This window comes from Cardiocondyla obscurior, linkage group LG15 (genome assembly GCF_019399895.1).
Source record: "Cardiocondyla obscurior isolate alpha-2009 linkage group LG15, Cobs3.1, whole genome shotgun sequence".
NCBI lineage: Eukaryota > Metazoa > Arthropoda > Insecta > Hymenoptera > Formicidae > Cardiocondyla > Cardiocondyla obscurior.
In genome coordinates, this window is record NC_091878.1 from 2,520,619 (window position 1) to 2,536,326 (window position 15,708).

At 46.8% G+C, this 15,708-nt stretch overlaps 1 protein-coding gene across 5 annotated transcripts in view; it reads left to right on the forward strand.

The window, feature by feature from the left end:
* LOC139108383 (serine/threonine-protein phosphatase 4 regulatory subunit 1) overlaps nt 1–15,708 on the forward strand; it is a 110,926-nt gene that overhangs the window by 66,153 nt on the left and 29,065 nt on the right. The window lies entirely within an intron of this gene.

Consider the following 15,708-nt stretch of genomic DNA (forward strand, 5'->3'; position numbering starts at 1 on the left):
TGATAGCTCCGCTCGGCCGTGCCGTCGTCGAAGAGCAAACTCCGGCGACGACTCGGCGTGAGCGAGAGGCGAACGGCGGGGAACTCGTTTTCGGAGTTCTCGAACCTCGGCAAGTTGATTCAAGAAACTCTCCTCGCGAGTGGTCTCGTTTAAGATCGCCCGTCGCTCGCTCGCGGCGAGAAGAAAAGAAAACTCTCCCACACACGCCCACACGCCGATACCTGAGAATTTTCGGGATTTTCGTGAAGTGGCGAACAAGACTTTCCTTGGTTAACTCGCGCCGCACGTGACGAGTCTCCGCGAGGCTTTTCTTCTTTCCTTTTCTTTTCTTTTCCCCTTTTTTCTTTTCTTTTTTTTTTGTTAAAAAACTTTTGATGAGAAACCGACCTGCACGATTTTGAATATTCGATGACGCGTGAAGTTAGGAATAATTACATTTTTTAGAAGGAACAATAATGAGTCTATTCTTTTCTTTCGATATACTTTATTAATAATATACATTATTATTGTACATAATATGAACATATTTTTTATAACTATTTTATTTTTTTTTTTTATCGCGATAAATTTTATTGAGGAAGCACCATCGTCTTTTTACAAGGCCGCGTATTTATCATCGCTAAACCACTTCCATGTCCGGTACGTTTAATCGACCTCTTCCGCAAAATTCTGATTGTCAAGCCAGACCAGAGTATCAGCATAGCTAAACCGCGTACGTCATCGTCATTCATGATTTTTCTCAACCATTCACGCGTGACGCGTAGTTTCCGAGTTAGTCACCGACTCCCATCCAATTTACGGAAGTATTCTAAGACCAGTTTCTTTATAGCGACTTAATTGTGCAAGAGAGAATTGAGATTGATGATTCAAAACCCGTAAAATTTGATACATTCAAAATTACAAAAAAAATTCTTTATATTGATCATTATTTTATTCAAAATAATTAGATACGATTATTCTTAATCATGTACTTACATGTTTAATTGTGCCGAACAACTTACGAATGGCGTAAAATAAAAAGTTATGGAGTTACGACAACTTTTCTTAGCGTCACTCGCGCGATGCTATTTTTTTTTTTTTTTTACGAGCGGCGAGTTTTAGGCGAGTTTCGTCGGATGCGCGCGCGTGATAATTAACGCGGTGTCGTGTGACCGGTAAATATCAATTCCGCGAAAGAAACGGAAGTTCGGACGCTAGGTGGGACATTAAAACGAGGGTTTGCGTTTTATGAGCTACGTAAACGCTGCGAAATTGCGCAGTTCCACCCACGCGACACGGTCGTTCACCCGCAACGTATGATTTTCTTATAGCTTCCGCGCGTGTCGTTAGAGACAATTTCGATTTCCAGCTATTGCTTTCGGCAACGTAAGGCTTCTTTCGATACAACGTTTGTTACAACAACACGCTATTTGTCCAGTGCATACGCGATGTGTGTGGGACGCACCGAAAAAAAAAAAAAAGGGACGAGCCTTGAATGCCGATAGTATCGATCTTTTAAATCTTCGATCAACCCTCGGTGACAGCCTAGGCTTCTCGAGAATCATGAGGGTCATAGTCGGAGGTTCTCAGCGGGAAAAATTGCAGCGTTGTGCACGGTAAAAACCAATGGGCAAAAATAGGTCTCGATAGTCGCGCACTTTGTTAGTAATTCACGCGAAAATTGAGCGAAGACAAGAAGAGCGTATAGACGGAAGCACGTGAAGGAAAATATTCTGTAATCAACATACAACGTAGTAGACGATTACCATTGCGACATTAAAACGTCAATTTTTTTATCGCCTTTTATAACCTTTTCTTTTATTCTTTTTATATCCGCGTGATGGGGAGAAAAATCTTTTAGTTTTCTTAATTTTTACCGTAATTTTGTTTAATTTCTGCTTAATTTCCGAAATATCTGGGGCTCTTGGTTTGTATCGTTAGTACGCGACTTTTGCGTTTCGCGCTTAACAATAAACCGGCGAGTTTCATCGTCAGGTAAAAGGAGTGGAACAGGTGAAACCGCCGTTACACATTACCGGTCACTTAATAGCACACGCGCACACGCGTGGACGCTTAAGAATTGCTAATGTTTCCTCCTTCCTTGCGTAGTTGGGCGTAGAGCGAAGTATTCTGGAGCTTGGTCGCGCGCATAGAATAAGAAATGTTTTTGCGATAATATTCTGTATAGAAACGTCGCGGTAGTGGTGCGAGGGGTGAGTCGGGTTCCATAGGAATTATATGATGGGAAGGGAAGCAATTATTGGGATGATGGATGGCCCCAGGGCGCCGCCGTAATGCTTCTCTAACCAAAGATCTCTGCTCCTCTCACCACCTCTTTCTCATTCTCCTCTCACAACAGCCCTCGCCCGCCGCCTCCCCGCACTTGATCCGCCACCCTGCTTTCTCTTTCACGAAAGGGGGAAGAGAGAGGCGCGAGAGAGCCTGTTACAAGAGATTTCAAGAAATTGACAGGACTGTGCGAAAATGCTATTAGGAAGAGATTACTCATTGCGTTTGGCTTTACTTTATATTCGGCAAAATTTTGGATAAAGCAAACGGTAATTACTAGACGTAGGGAAATCATTCTATCAAGCCCACACAATGTCTTTTAGTCTGACTCATCAGCGCATACTTTTGTGACGTCTCGTCAAAGCCGATTCCGTTCAATTCTATCGATACGACATAGACTTGTCCACTAATTCGATTTAGTTTGCATTGACGGGCAGCGGGATGAAATCATGCGGCGAGAAGAGGTTACGCCTTGATCTAGAATCTAAGGTTCACTAACCGCTACGTTTTCGGACGCGTGCACGGCTTCAGTACAATGCACATGTGCGGGCGAGTGTGCACAAACGTTTTTTCGAAGAACCGAACGACGACAGGTGCGATGCAGGGCGAAACTGTTCTATGAATAATTGCCTGCAATATCGCTGTTTTACGTTACCATTGTTATTATTCATTTTAATGTTTAAAACGCTTTCATGCATTAAATGCAAGAAAATAATTAATTATAAATTATCATAATTACGCATATAATTTTTTTTTTTAACAAACGAAATTTAACTGCATAAAAAACAGTTTTTGACTTATTTTTTAAAAATATTTTTTATAATTTTTTTTTTAAGTATTTAACGATAGAATTTTGCAACGTTTCGCAAGAATAATTTCGCTGCTTTTAATCAAGAGGGAGAAAGAAAGAAAAGTAATCGGATCGATCGATTGATCGCTACGAAAGAATCGGTTTCCAAGAGACAAGAGTTCCTTAAGTACATGAAGGGTTTAAGCGATCGACTCGGAGTTTTATTCCCCTCACGATCCACACTCGCTGATCTTCTTTCGCCGGGCTACGTAGAACAGATAGCTGAAGAACCCGTATATGGATTCTCGAAGCTATATATTCCATTCCTCTTCTTAACCCTTCCCGTTTTTATCGCGGTCTTCCGCCTTCGCTCGCTCTACGTCGAGCCTCGCAAGACACACACGGCTGCAAAGCTACTTCAGCTGCAGCTCGCGAATTCTCAGCTCGCCATTTTCGATCGCGCTGCTCGCTATTACCTTCCGCCGCGACATTTGCTACATTGATTCTTAAACTTCTCGCGACTCGTAATGAACCCGCACGTTTTGCGGACTCGAAGCAAGGCCGACTCGCCTACGAGAGCGATGCGATCGGCGTTTGAAAAAAACATTTGTTTTTTTTACCGATACGCCGAGAATAGGTTGAATCCGTCGCGATCAGGTTTGGTAGGTAAAAGACACACATACGTCGAAGAATTTCGTTAGAACTAACAAACGCAATGATTTCGCGAATTGATATTATCCATTTATTTTGCTCGTGACCGTTATTGGCCTTTGCAGTGTTTATGACGTAAAAACGTTGCTGCACGCGCCGTATCAGCACAAAGGCGACCTCCTTGTAACGAAAGACGTCCCACTCTCGTCCATTTCAATTCTGTTTAATCACGTATTGCGCAGCTGAATTACTCGATATCGAAGCGACAGCGCAAGAGCGTAGGAGCGCGACATCGATCGCCGCCGTCTATCTTTATTTATCTTTTCGAAAATCGAGGATTCCTTCAGGTGACTCCGTTGCACAGTCCGGAAATCCCGTCGCCGACGTTTCTCCATCTTTCCTCGTCGCCGACTTCTGGACCGACGTTTTGTCGCCGCGTATCGCTATCAGTTTCGATCGGTCGAGGAGAAAAAAAAAAAGGAAAAAAAAAATTAAATAAAAGCTGAAGATCGAAATTCGCAACAAATAGGTCGAAATAACTACGTTTGAACAGCCCACGCGGGGGGAAGATACGGATCGGAAACCTAAAGCGATCCTCGCCCATCCTGACGATGATAATAACGTTCTGACAGACGGGGAGGGGGAGGATATAATGAGGGGGGACGGATGCAGGTAGGGCGGCTGTCGGCGCTGAAGCGATATGATAAAGTGGCGGCGCTAACCTTCCGAGCAAACACACCGGCACGGACTGCATCGTGCCGGTCGCCGCCGCCGTTCAGTCGCAACGCGATCGACGCAACGTGCTGCATGCTAGGTCAATAGCACGAATAAACAATACGTTTCACCGATTAAAGAATCTAATCGCCCCTTGAACCTCGCGATTATTCCGATTACCCCACTCACGATTCGCTGCCGGGACAAAGAGAACTTGACGAGATAGTGTAACAATTGAAAGCGGTACGACGTGCAATTAATAACCCGTTACGTAGGGAAAGCATACGGGGCTTCCAATTAAGAAAAAAAATTTTTTTTTTTTTTTTACAAACATTTTAATTTCATTCTGGGCCGAAAGCGTGACATGTAATCGAGTTTTTATATTTATTCTTTAATTCGAGCCGATTGAAAAACAATGATTGCAGGGAAATGTTGTTTATTCACCTTATTGAAATCACACACGTATAATTTAAGCGGTATCGCATTGGCGGTTTCCATTCACCAGGAATATTGACATAAGACGGCAATGCGCTGGTGATAGTCGCGCGTTAATCCGCCAATGTGAGGACACCGTATCGGGCTGCATCCGGTGGCATGCATCGAAGCGCGACACAGTTACTCTCTGAGATCGCGCGCGTAGCAGCATCACGCGGACCGATATACAAATTCCTGGCGACAAAGGGAAGTGGCGGGTACGATTAGGCAACGACTGTACATTCCGCAAATGCGCTTTCCGTCATTAATCGTCGAGAGCGACCGAGACGTCATCGCCTCGCTATACCGTCATTAAGAACAGAGACACATCGCGAATGCGTCCACTGACTGTTACAAGTTTCTGAATAATAATATATATTATATCTTAAATTAATGTCAGGAAGCTAATATATTCGTAATTTAAAAATAAGAAGCTGATAACATTTTATTTTTGGGAAGGTATTTTATCGCGGAAAAAAAATAAAAAGACCCCCGTTTACCGTTGCAGTTTTGTGTTAAAGATACCACAATAATCGTTCTACCGCGAGGAATTATTGCATCGCGGCACGCAAGGGCGTCGTACGGCCGATTATTTAAATACGCCAGCGGTTTAACGCGGATTTGCGTTTAAGAGAAACGAGTTCATGGTAATCGCCGCGCTACGCGCGATACGCTAATCGCAGCCGTTTTCTTGTATCTGTTATGCATCCGCTTCGGTGATGAGCGCAGACCGAAGCGCGCGGCTACGTCGTCGTCGGCGAGCGCGATGTAAAACGGGCGAAACTGTCGACCTAGTAATGAACCGTGACGGCGCGCGGCACGTTGAAGACGCGATCGGGAATGTATACCGCGGCGGAGAACGTAATAGGTAGAAATAGAAATGCCAATGCGATTATTGCCGTCCTCGCGCCGCGCGGCGACGCTGGCGGGTGAAACGGCGGCGATTACTCAACGCAACATTGAGCAATTGTAGGAGGCAAGAGAGTGCCGTCGGTTGAGTTTGCACAACAACCTGCGTTATGCAGCGCGACGCGACGGTCCCTAGGTGAAAACGCAAGGACGTTACACGGCAGATGTAAGCTCCTCCTCGGCGTGGCCGTAGCCGCTGCGATATTCCGCGCCCGTTTACGATCGCATCTGACGTCCGTTCACCGGTCGCGTACGGATAACGCGTTTATTACTACACATATATACTCGGACGATGACGGAATACTTTAATTGATACCACATAGTGGAACGAATGCATGAATGATTCGGTCTGGTAAATGAGATAAATCTTTAATCGATGAAAAGTAGATAATATCGTGTTCTTGTTTAAGAAAAATATACGTAATTATTCCGGTGCGATCGCGGAAATAAACGCGTGAATTATTTATCGCTCATTCTCCCGCAATAAACCCGCTGGAAATGTCACCGGCGGACAGGTAGACGCATCCATAAATTTATGACGCGTAATCCCGGGGAAGTATCGGGACGCTATCGATGGCGTGTCAACATCGGTATCCGGGAAAGTGGTTCCGGCGAACATCGGTCAGCGAGATGGAGGAGATGGTGGAGGAGAGAGAGAGAGAGGGAGAAAGTAAAAAGCGGCCGGACCCCTCGTCGTTTTCACGCGTCTACAAAGTTCTACGCGGGCTCTCGCGTTTGCGGTCTATGATGTGTAGTGGGAGGTCACAATGGCCTCACGGATGCCTTCAAGGTGCTACGTTCACATCGCTCCCCAAGCTCAATTATCATATTGGGTCTGAGACCAGTTTCCTCTGTCCCTCCGTAACCCCTCGCCCGCGACATTCGTCTCGCTGTTCTTTCCGGGCTAAGGCATATCATCTCTTTCTCTCTTTTTTTCTCTATCTTTCTCTATCTCTCTGTCTTCTTTCCTTTCTTCTTAAAGCGTCTCTTCTTCTTCTGTCTTCTCCTCTGTTCGTTCTCGTTCGTCGTTTCTCTCGCATTCCCCGTCGAGATCGTTCCTCCTTTCTCCGTCTCGTAGCCGAGTTCGATCGACTCTCTTCTTCTTCGTCTTTCTCGTTCCTTTTTGCTTATCCCCGTCTCTCCCGCCTATTGTCGACCGCCTGCCAGCATAATGCATCTTAAACGGCGGCGCCTCAAAGATCGACGCCTCGGTCTGGCCTCTTCGGAATTCTTCAATATAAATTAGATTCTTGAATGGGGATTCTAGATCGGTGTGCTATGACCGCGAACGGTGCAAGGGATGGGCCTTAGGCCAACTGAAAGGGAACTCACGTATGTATTTATTTATCTATGCGCTCGAATATTGGAATATATCTTTTCCGGCGTCTTCCAACTTCGGCGCCTTTCTGTCGTCGTCGAGCTTTCTTATCGTTTCCGACGTGAGATTATCTCGAAAAGTTTTTTGAATGCTTAGCTGAGAGAGGAAAGAGGGAGTAAATTAGAAAATAATTTGTTAAATAAATATTTCATGAGCTTTATTTATTCAACGTTATGCATTTCTTTAACGAAGTATAAAATTTGCACGATATATATTTTTCAATTACATTACGTAAAAAGTTCTTTTTTTACATCGATTGCACAAACTTCTCAGTGTAATAAACGTGTAAAGGCAAAGTGAAACTTTCTAATTTAACATAGGTAATAAATGCAATTCGCGTCGATATCATTTTGAGCGATTGAATATTACGATCGAACAAACTTGCGCGTTCTATGCTGATCGAACTTCGGTAGTTTCCTGGAAGAAAGGGCCATCGTCTACGATGAGTGCCGTCATCGATCGCGTTCAACCCTGAAAGGTGTACTACCCTTTGCGGCGCTTAGTGTTTCTCTTTCTTCTCCACCGTCCTGGCTCATCCGATCTCACCTCAACCGATGCCCATCGGCAATCTAGGATTAGACATTCATGGGCGATATGATCGCGTGAACGAAAAATATCATTGCAGTTTTCGCCGGTGATCTTTTTCTCGGCTCTTCATATGTGGGTCGTCGTGACGTAAAAAATGTGCGCGTGTTTCTTATCGATAAGATATCGAATCTTAGAATTTATTCCCTCATTTTGTCAAGTCATTTCATTATTTTAGTAATTAATTGTTGCCAAAATCGATAGCCGAAATTAGACTTGCCGTTAGGCATGGGAAGTTAATTCATCCGCTTAAGAATGGGAACACGATGATTGGCGTAAAGCACATTTTTTCGTGTTTACAACGTCGGAGATTGAACTTAAATTTCTAGCTGATGCCCTTTGGACTGATGCACGTAATCGAGTTCTCCATTATCGGAACAAGTTTATGTGTCGAATCGTGTTTACAAGATCGTAGCACGTTGTAACTGCTTGATAGTCCCAACTGCATCGTATATCGTCGGATACCCATACGGGCGATCAGTTGCTTATCTATATATTTTATAAACATACGTACCTTCCGCGTTGCGTCGAACATCTCAACGTCAGAGAACGCAGCAGAAAAAGAAAATTTTAAAATTGCAAGAAAAAGAGATTTATTTTTAATCAAATTATAACACAATTAACAACATATTTCTTACGACGTGCAAGAAACAGCGGTTTGCATAAAAAAATTTTTAATCATATCTTGAAAATCGAATACAATTTATTAAATCGAGGGGGTGGATACAGCTTTCTAACCCGCGAACAAGAGGTGAGATCGATTAACGATTTTTAACCCCGCCTTATTAAATAAAACCACGCATGATAACGTACGGTGAACGGACGAAAAGCAACAGCCTGGCGTTAGATCAACTCCAAAATAAGCTCGCGCGGGAGAAAGAGAAGCAGCGGCGTCATACGCACCACGCTTAGGCACAAAGCGCGAGAAGATCGGGCGAGCCGACGAAGGAAAGAACGAGACGAGCTTAAGAGCGTAGAAGAGAGGAGTAGCGAGGGCAGTGAGGGGGAGGGAGAAAGGAGAGTACTTGCGGCGCGTAGAGAAGCCCACACGAGTCTGGCCGGATACTCACACTTCCGGTCCTACACATGGGCCGCCGGTCGGGGCGTCGTTCTCCTTTGCTTTGCGCGAGAACGAGATTAACGCGTGTGCGCGCGTATACGTACGCACCGCCTGATGGACTAGCCGCTTGCGTCCGCGCACGCATCGACGCACACCGAGAAACAATATCGTAACGTCACACGCGCGACTTGTGCTCTTCCTATGTCGACAACGACAACGACGACGACGAGAATGGCGGCGGCGGTGGCGACGACAATGTTGGTACAATGACGTCACACCGTCGGCACCCTACGCGCGTATACGCACACCCACACGAACCGCGTGCTAGGCCGCAAGTTAGGTCGTTCGTTCTTTGCTTCGTACCCTCCCAAAGTCCGAAGTTGCGTTCTCAACAGTGTGAAAGAAATGGATTAATTTTTTTTTTTTTTTTTTTTTGCAATATTGTACGTGAAATGTGAGATTGATACCTAATGTTTGAGGTATTTAAATAATTCGAGTGTTTAACGCAGATTTTAATTTTTGTACGAGTAATTGAAGGTGCTATATGCAAAAAATAATATGGGAAAATGAAGCTAACAAGGCGCGGTGCGACATCGATTATTTCTCTACCTTTCGCGCAATCTTCTCATTCATTTCTTCTGGCTCGGTAAATATCGCTATTCTGAGAGATATATTGAATGCTCATTACGAGGCAAGGGGACAAATTAACGATGCGAGTTTCCGTTCGGGCGCCACGCCGGGATCTCTCTCGATGAGACGGATTTAGACCTGTCGCGGGAAAAAGTGGATGCGCAGAGGTTTACTCGGCCTGTTTACAGAGAACGCCCGGGGTCCCGAGTGGTAAAAGTTCACGCCACGACGCGGTAGAGAGAGAAGGTTCGCTCAGAGTGGGAGTCGGGGGAGCGGCGGGGTGCACCGGCAATTCGAGAATCGGCGACGACTTCCGGCGGTTCCGTTGACCCCGCGGCAAAAGTTCGTCGGTGCCGCCGTCGCCGCCGCCGACTTCTCTGCGACGTAGAAAGAGGCGGCGGACGTGTGTATTCGCGGAGGGACGGATTCACGGGATCCCTCTTCTCCACGGCGTGAAGTATCTCGGCGATCCGAGGCCGGAGACCGAGATGAGACCTGCTAAACGCGCGTCGGATGAAGCATCGTTCACCTTAATTCGACCGAGAACCGTCTCCGTTCTTTTGCGAAGTCTAATTTATAAAGATGAATTTCTTGACTTTTATTCTAAAGCGTAGGATAAAAAAAAATATATGAAACGTCTCGGTTTCTTATTCCTCGGTGCGTTCGTTTAACTTATTAATACGACTGGAGAAATAAATAAAAATAAAATTAAACCAGTCATATATTAAGAAGTAATTTTTTAAGCCAGAGATAATTAAGTGACGATTGATAGGCTAATCAAAGTTGAAGTATGAAAGTTTTGTTACGATAAAATATATTAGGTTCGTTTCGAAATTCTTTTCGACTGAATGAAACGCCGTGGCAGTATTAACGACGAGACGCAAGTACATTTCAATGAGGGGCGGAGGTGTTGAAAACGGAGGTGGAACGTCCACGCACGCGATAGCTTCGATTTATACGCAAACGCGCATTCCAAACGCGTGGTTAGCACGTAGGAACGCAGCTAAGCGATCGACCTCGGGTAAGGAGTTTTTTTTTTTACGGAAAACGTTCTGCAAAAACTTTGCACTAATTTTCCATCCGTATTCAGCGTGTAAATTACAACGCGCCGCCGCGAATGTCACGCGTGTGCGCTCGGAATTAAATCGCGATGCGTGTAGGAGATTACAATAGAGCGCGATGCACATTTCGCAATACTCGTTTAAACTCAAGCGTAGTAGATGCACAATGGATACGAAAGTTCTCATGGACAACGGTCACTTTGCCAACATTTCTAATAATTACTTACCGATTCGTTCATTGTAAATTAAAGAATTTTTTTTTATTTATCGCGGAAAGATAAAATAATATTCAGCGCAAAAGTTTCAATCGAATAAAAAATAAACCCTTTCTAGAATTAAAATTTTGAAGATTACAAAATAAAACTTCAGCAACGCGAGATAAGACAGACGCTTCGTTCTGACTACGGGAAACGAATAATCGTTATAAAAAAAAAAGTCTCGCGGATAAGGCAATAAAAGGATAGGTGTGTTACGAGGCAAGAAAAGGTGGCGATGTCGAGGAAAAGTGACTGCGACGGCGGCGGTGAGGCGCGCGCACGCGCGCGCCGCATGTCCAGCAGTTTATGAATGCACGCCGCGGCCGCGTATGCGTGCGTACGTGCGTGAGCGCGTACACACACTCGTGCGCGTACTACGTGAGGGACGTATGGCAGCAGGCGGCGGCGGCGGCGGGTACATTCATGCGGAGCTCCGGCGAGCGTATTTGTCGCGTAGCGCGCGTAGTAAGTACCCATACGCGGGGGCGACGCGTGCGTGCGCGCGCGATAAATGGAGGGCGCGATGAATGTACTTAGAATATCGTCGTGCCCCGCAGAAATCGTTAAAACGAGAACCCGGTCTCGCGCCTGCGGGCACGGCCCGCCCGCGCTTATTCACGCCGCTGAAAACACGCGAGATCGATATGCATAAAGGTTTAAGTCACGCCGTCACTCTCTCTCCGCGGCCCTTCGCCGCTAATCGTATTACATCATAAAACGGGGCTCGCCGCGTCTTTAGTCCGTTTTCGTCGAACAATGTAGTCTACGGGCACGATCTAACCGTACGTTCTTCGCTCACTCCCGCGTTAAAAGCGGATTTTTGCGGCCGGGGGAGCGTGGGATAAGGTTGTCACTGTGCAAGCTTTTGCAACACGTGCATAATTCGCGGCTGATATTAGATTTGCAAATTGAATTTAAGGGACCAACGCGCCGCGTATGTCTTTATTTTATTTTATTTTATTTTATTTTTTTTTGTTGAGTTATAGTTTTAATAAACTTTTCTGCGTATGTAAAATTTCGTTTAGAACAGTCATTCTGGTCGCGCAACGCTTGATGCAACGCGCGTTCTGACGTTTTCCTTCTCTTATCATGTACGCAACGTGGTCGAGCGCCTTACGCGCCTGCGCCTTGTGCAATAATAATTACGCTCATTGACATTTTTTCCGGTTCATTCATCAGGACAGCCCCGAGCTAGCGGGCGTGCCGCGCTTTGCCGCACCTCGTCGATCTCACGTGTATTATTGGAACCTAACGCCGCCCGCACGGAACGTTTAAACACGAACGCCGAACGCATTTCGCTCGCGCTAGATGTCTTTTCCATATTTTACAGGGCACAAAAATAACATGCATTTTGTCGCCTCTAATCAGCCACCCTCGCATTTGAGGGTGCTCTAAAAAAAGCGCGCGCGCGCGGTTTCCTTCGCGGCGCGGGCTTATCCAGCGGTATTTTCGGCTCTTCTGAAAAATCGAATCCACGAGGTTAAATCAATGAAAACGGTAAATTAAGCGGTGATTTAATTACGCCAAACGTTGAAATAGGTTGTACAAAACGCTTAACGCGCTTTACTGCATTCGTACGCGAGAACGGCTTTCACAATGCTCGATCAATGTGTCAGTTTCCGGCGCTTCGCCCTTTGCCCGGCCGTAAATCGCACGATTCGGGTATTGGGTGGGTGTCACAGCGGTCGCGATAATATTCTTCGCGCCGGGCAATGTTGCGCCCGAAAGCGTTTGCGTCGAAATATTTAATCAGATATTCGTGCATTAATCTCACGCCTGCTTTCGCTGCAATTCTTGAGCCTGATTACGCATCGCCGAAATCACCTCCGCCTCACGAAGCACGGTCTACGCGGCACGCATGCACTTGTGACCACTCACGCAAGGAAACACTCTCGTTCATGGCGTCAACTAGATGTAATACGAAATAAACCACATGTCGATTTTCCATTAAAAATCGTGCAATAATTTCACACGGCTTGGATTTTAAAAAGAATTTTGTCAATTAATTTTTTTATTTAATTTTTTTACGAGCAATTTTTGTAAATCATATCTAAACGTAGATTATTCCGAGTTATTTTTATTTTTTTTAATTTAAATATCGACTCGTCGCGATCAATTTTATTCGCATGAACGATTCCGTTACGAGCGCGAACATTCGCTTCGCCGGATAGCGCAAATGCAATCCCCCACGAGAGCACGTTGCTCGTCACTTTCGCGACTTTCGATGTCGCGCTTACAATAATTACGCTCACGCAACGCGACTCATTGACTCCTTTTTTTTTCTTTTTTTTTTCACCCTACTTCTCCGGTCTTTGCCGCCGGTCGCGGTCCATTCACCGGTCCTGCCGACCGAATAACCCGCCACCTCAAGTATCTATTTGTGCATTCTGTATGCTTGTGTGTTTCGACGGTGTGTGTGCGGACGCGTATGTGTTAAGAGGGGGGGACACATCGAGAGAAACAACACCATAGAACAGAACGCGACAGACCCAAGGAAAGGAAGAGGAGGCCCTGTCTTCTTCCTTTCCCTCCCATCTCCGTCTCCGTTTCCTTCTCGCGCGTACGTGCGAGTCTCGTACGATGAACGTTGCCACGGCAGGGGAATGAGATGTGAGAGGAGAGAATTTCCTGTTGTGAACGTCTTCGGATGCATCTGCCTCAGCCTCTTAAGCCCAAGCCACGCGCGGGCACGAGCACTTATTAAGGCGCCACGGATAAAAGTTACGGCTCCCTTTCCGTAATTAAGGAGTTTGCTCCGAAAGAAGCACGTCATTAATATCTCGAGACGCACTCGAAATTGTGACGTCTGAAAAATTTCGTCGACCCTTGCGCGTGAAAGTAAGGAAGATACCTACCTACGTAACTAACGTCACGATTCCGTGCGAGAAGCAATAAAAGAAGAAGAGACATAAAATATTAAAAAAAAAATTTTTTTATTAAAAATTACACGATTTTAGATTACAAGATAATTGCGGGAATTAATTTTTAAACGAGCTTCGCGCTAGACGAACGCACGTGCGCGAAGTCGCGTTCAGGAGATTGAGCTCTCGTTCTCGCGGGACGTAACCCCCCAGCGAGAAGTACGCCGGGGTCGGCAATCCCGTCTTGGTTTTCGCGTATCTCGCTAATGACAGTAGACAAGAACTAGATAGCTTATCGTCCAACGTCCAAGTGCGCATATCAAGTACAAGGTACGGCTGTCTTTGTCGCGTCCCCGTTTGTCTCGCTCGACCGTCGCCGTGGCGCGATCATTCTTCCCCGCGTGTTGGCGCTTCCCGTGTATATACCGTGTATGCATTACGGTCGTTCACACGGGCACGAGCGATGGAATGCACCGGCATCGCACGCGCGCGCCTGCCTTCGCAGGTTCGTGTTGGGGAACCGTTAATGAATCTTCCAGTTTTTTTCGACCGCCCGTGTGTGTTGTCGGACGTGTCTCGTCGGCGTGAAGGTAAGGGCGACGGGATGACGGAAGACGCGGACCGGCCGGTACGGAACAAGATTGCATCCTCTTCCTCGGATTAGAAGAGAAGAACGCACGCCGCGCGAGACGCGCGTATACACAAACCGCGACGCGACTTCCTTCTGCATTTTATTCCTCCTTCCTCTCCGTTTCGTTACTTTTGGCTTCTCGTAAAATTAATTTACTTCTGCAATTTTTATACAACGGCCGTCTCTTGCTTATGTAAATTACTATAAATCACTCGTTATTCTCGCGCGTTCCGTGAAATTTGACGGTCGCGTAGGCATTCGTCAAAGTAATGCGGGGTCTCGCGCGCCGATCCGTTCATTTTTCACAAGCCTCACATATCTTCTTTCAATCCTCTCGTGCGTGTTACGTGAAGGAGCGAGAAAGAAAGAGAAGGAGAGAGAAGTATCGGTGCCAGCAGGCCCAAAGCACACCGATACCGGCGGTCTCGAGGTACAGGAGAAGAGAGACGGGGAACGAGAAAGGGAAAGAGAGAGCCAGCCACCACCAGGCCCGGTACGCGGTTGCAGCTCTGTTTGGCGGCAATCCGCTTCTGAGAACTAACGGGTCTGCCCCTTTCCCCCCGCGCGGTCCTCCGCCACTCCACTCGCGGCAACGCATCGCATATCCTCCCCTCCGACGCGTCGCGTCCCTCTTCGCGTCTCTCTACCCCTGCGTACGTGCATCGGGCCTGCGTTGGTGCTGCCTGCTGCCTGCCTGCTGCCTGCCTGCTCGCGCGTTGTCTTTGCCGCGCCGTGCGTACTAGCGAGTGCGCATCCGACGTCTGCGCATTGGCGCGAGTGACGCGCAAGCGATCATTCTCAGTGTGGCACAGGCCGCCGCGCGAGTACGTGGTGTTGTTGACCGGTGTCCGTGGCCGTCCGTACGCGGGTGGACGCACGTTGCTCTCCTCGTGACTTCTTCCTCGAATTGATTTCTTTTTTTTTTTTTTTTAATTTATAAATTTTTTATAACTCCTTCACGCTCGACCGCATGGACGCTCGCACGTTTTTGCTCGCAGAGACTAAGGATTAAGTGCAACGTGTATCGCGATAAGTACGATATCGACTTACCATCCCGAGAGTAGCGTGGCAGAAACGATGCCGGAGTGCAGTCGAGGAACGAGTAAGTTGCAAGCTAGACGAGAGAGCCGCGGACGACGATGCAGTCTCAGGATGCGAGGATCGGAAGGAAATGTTGCCGTGACCATTCGGAAAAGTTTGGAGGAAGCGCAACAAGCGAGCACGCGTCGGAGGTACGAGGGAGCAGGAGGCCCCGCGCTCGGAGCGGCGCGCAACGTGGAAAGCTCTCACGGAAGCCGTTTCTCAAGCCTGGTCTCCCACGTCGCTCTTATCAGCCGTGCGAGCACTAACGATCGAATATCGTGACGCGGGCGCGTCATGCGGGTGACGAAACGACGCGCCGCGCACGTCAGTCAGCGCTCGTAAACTGGCGCGCTCGC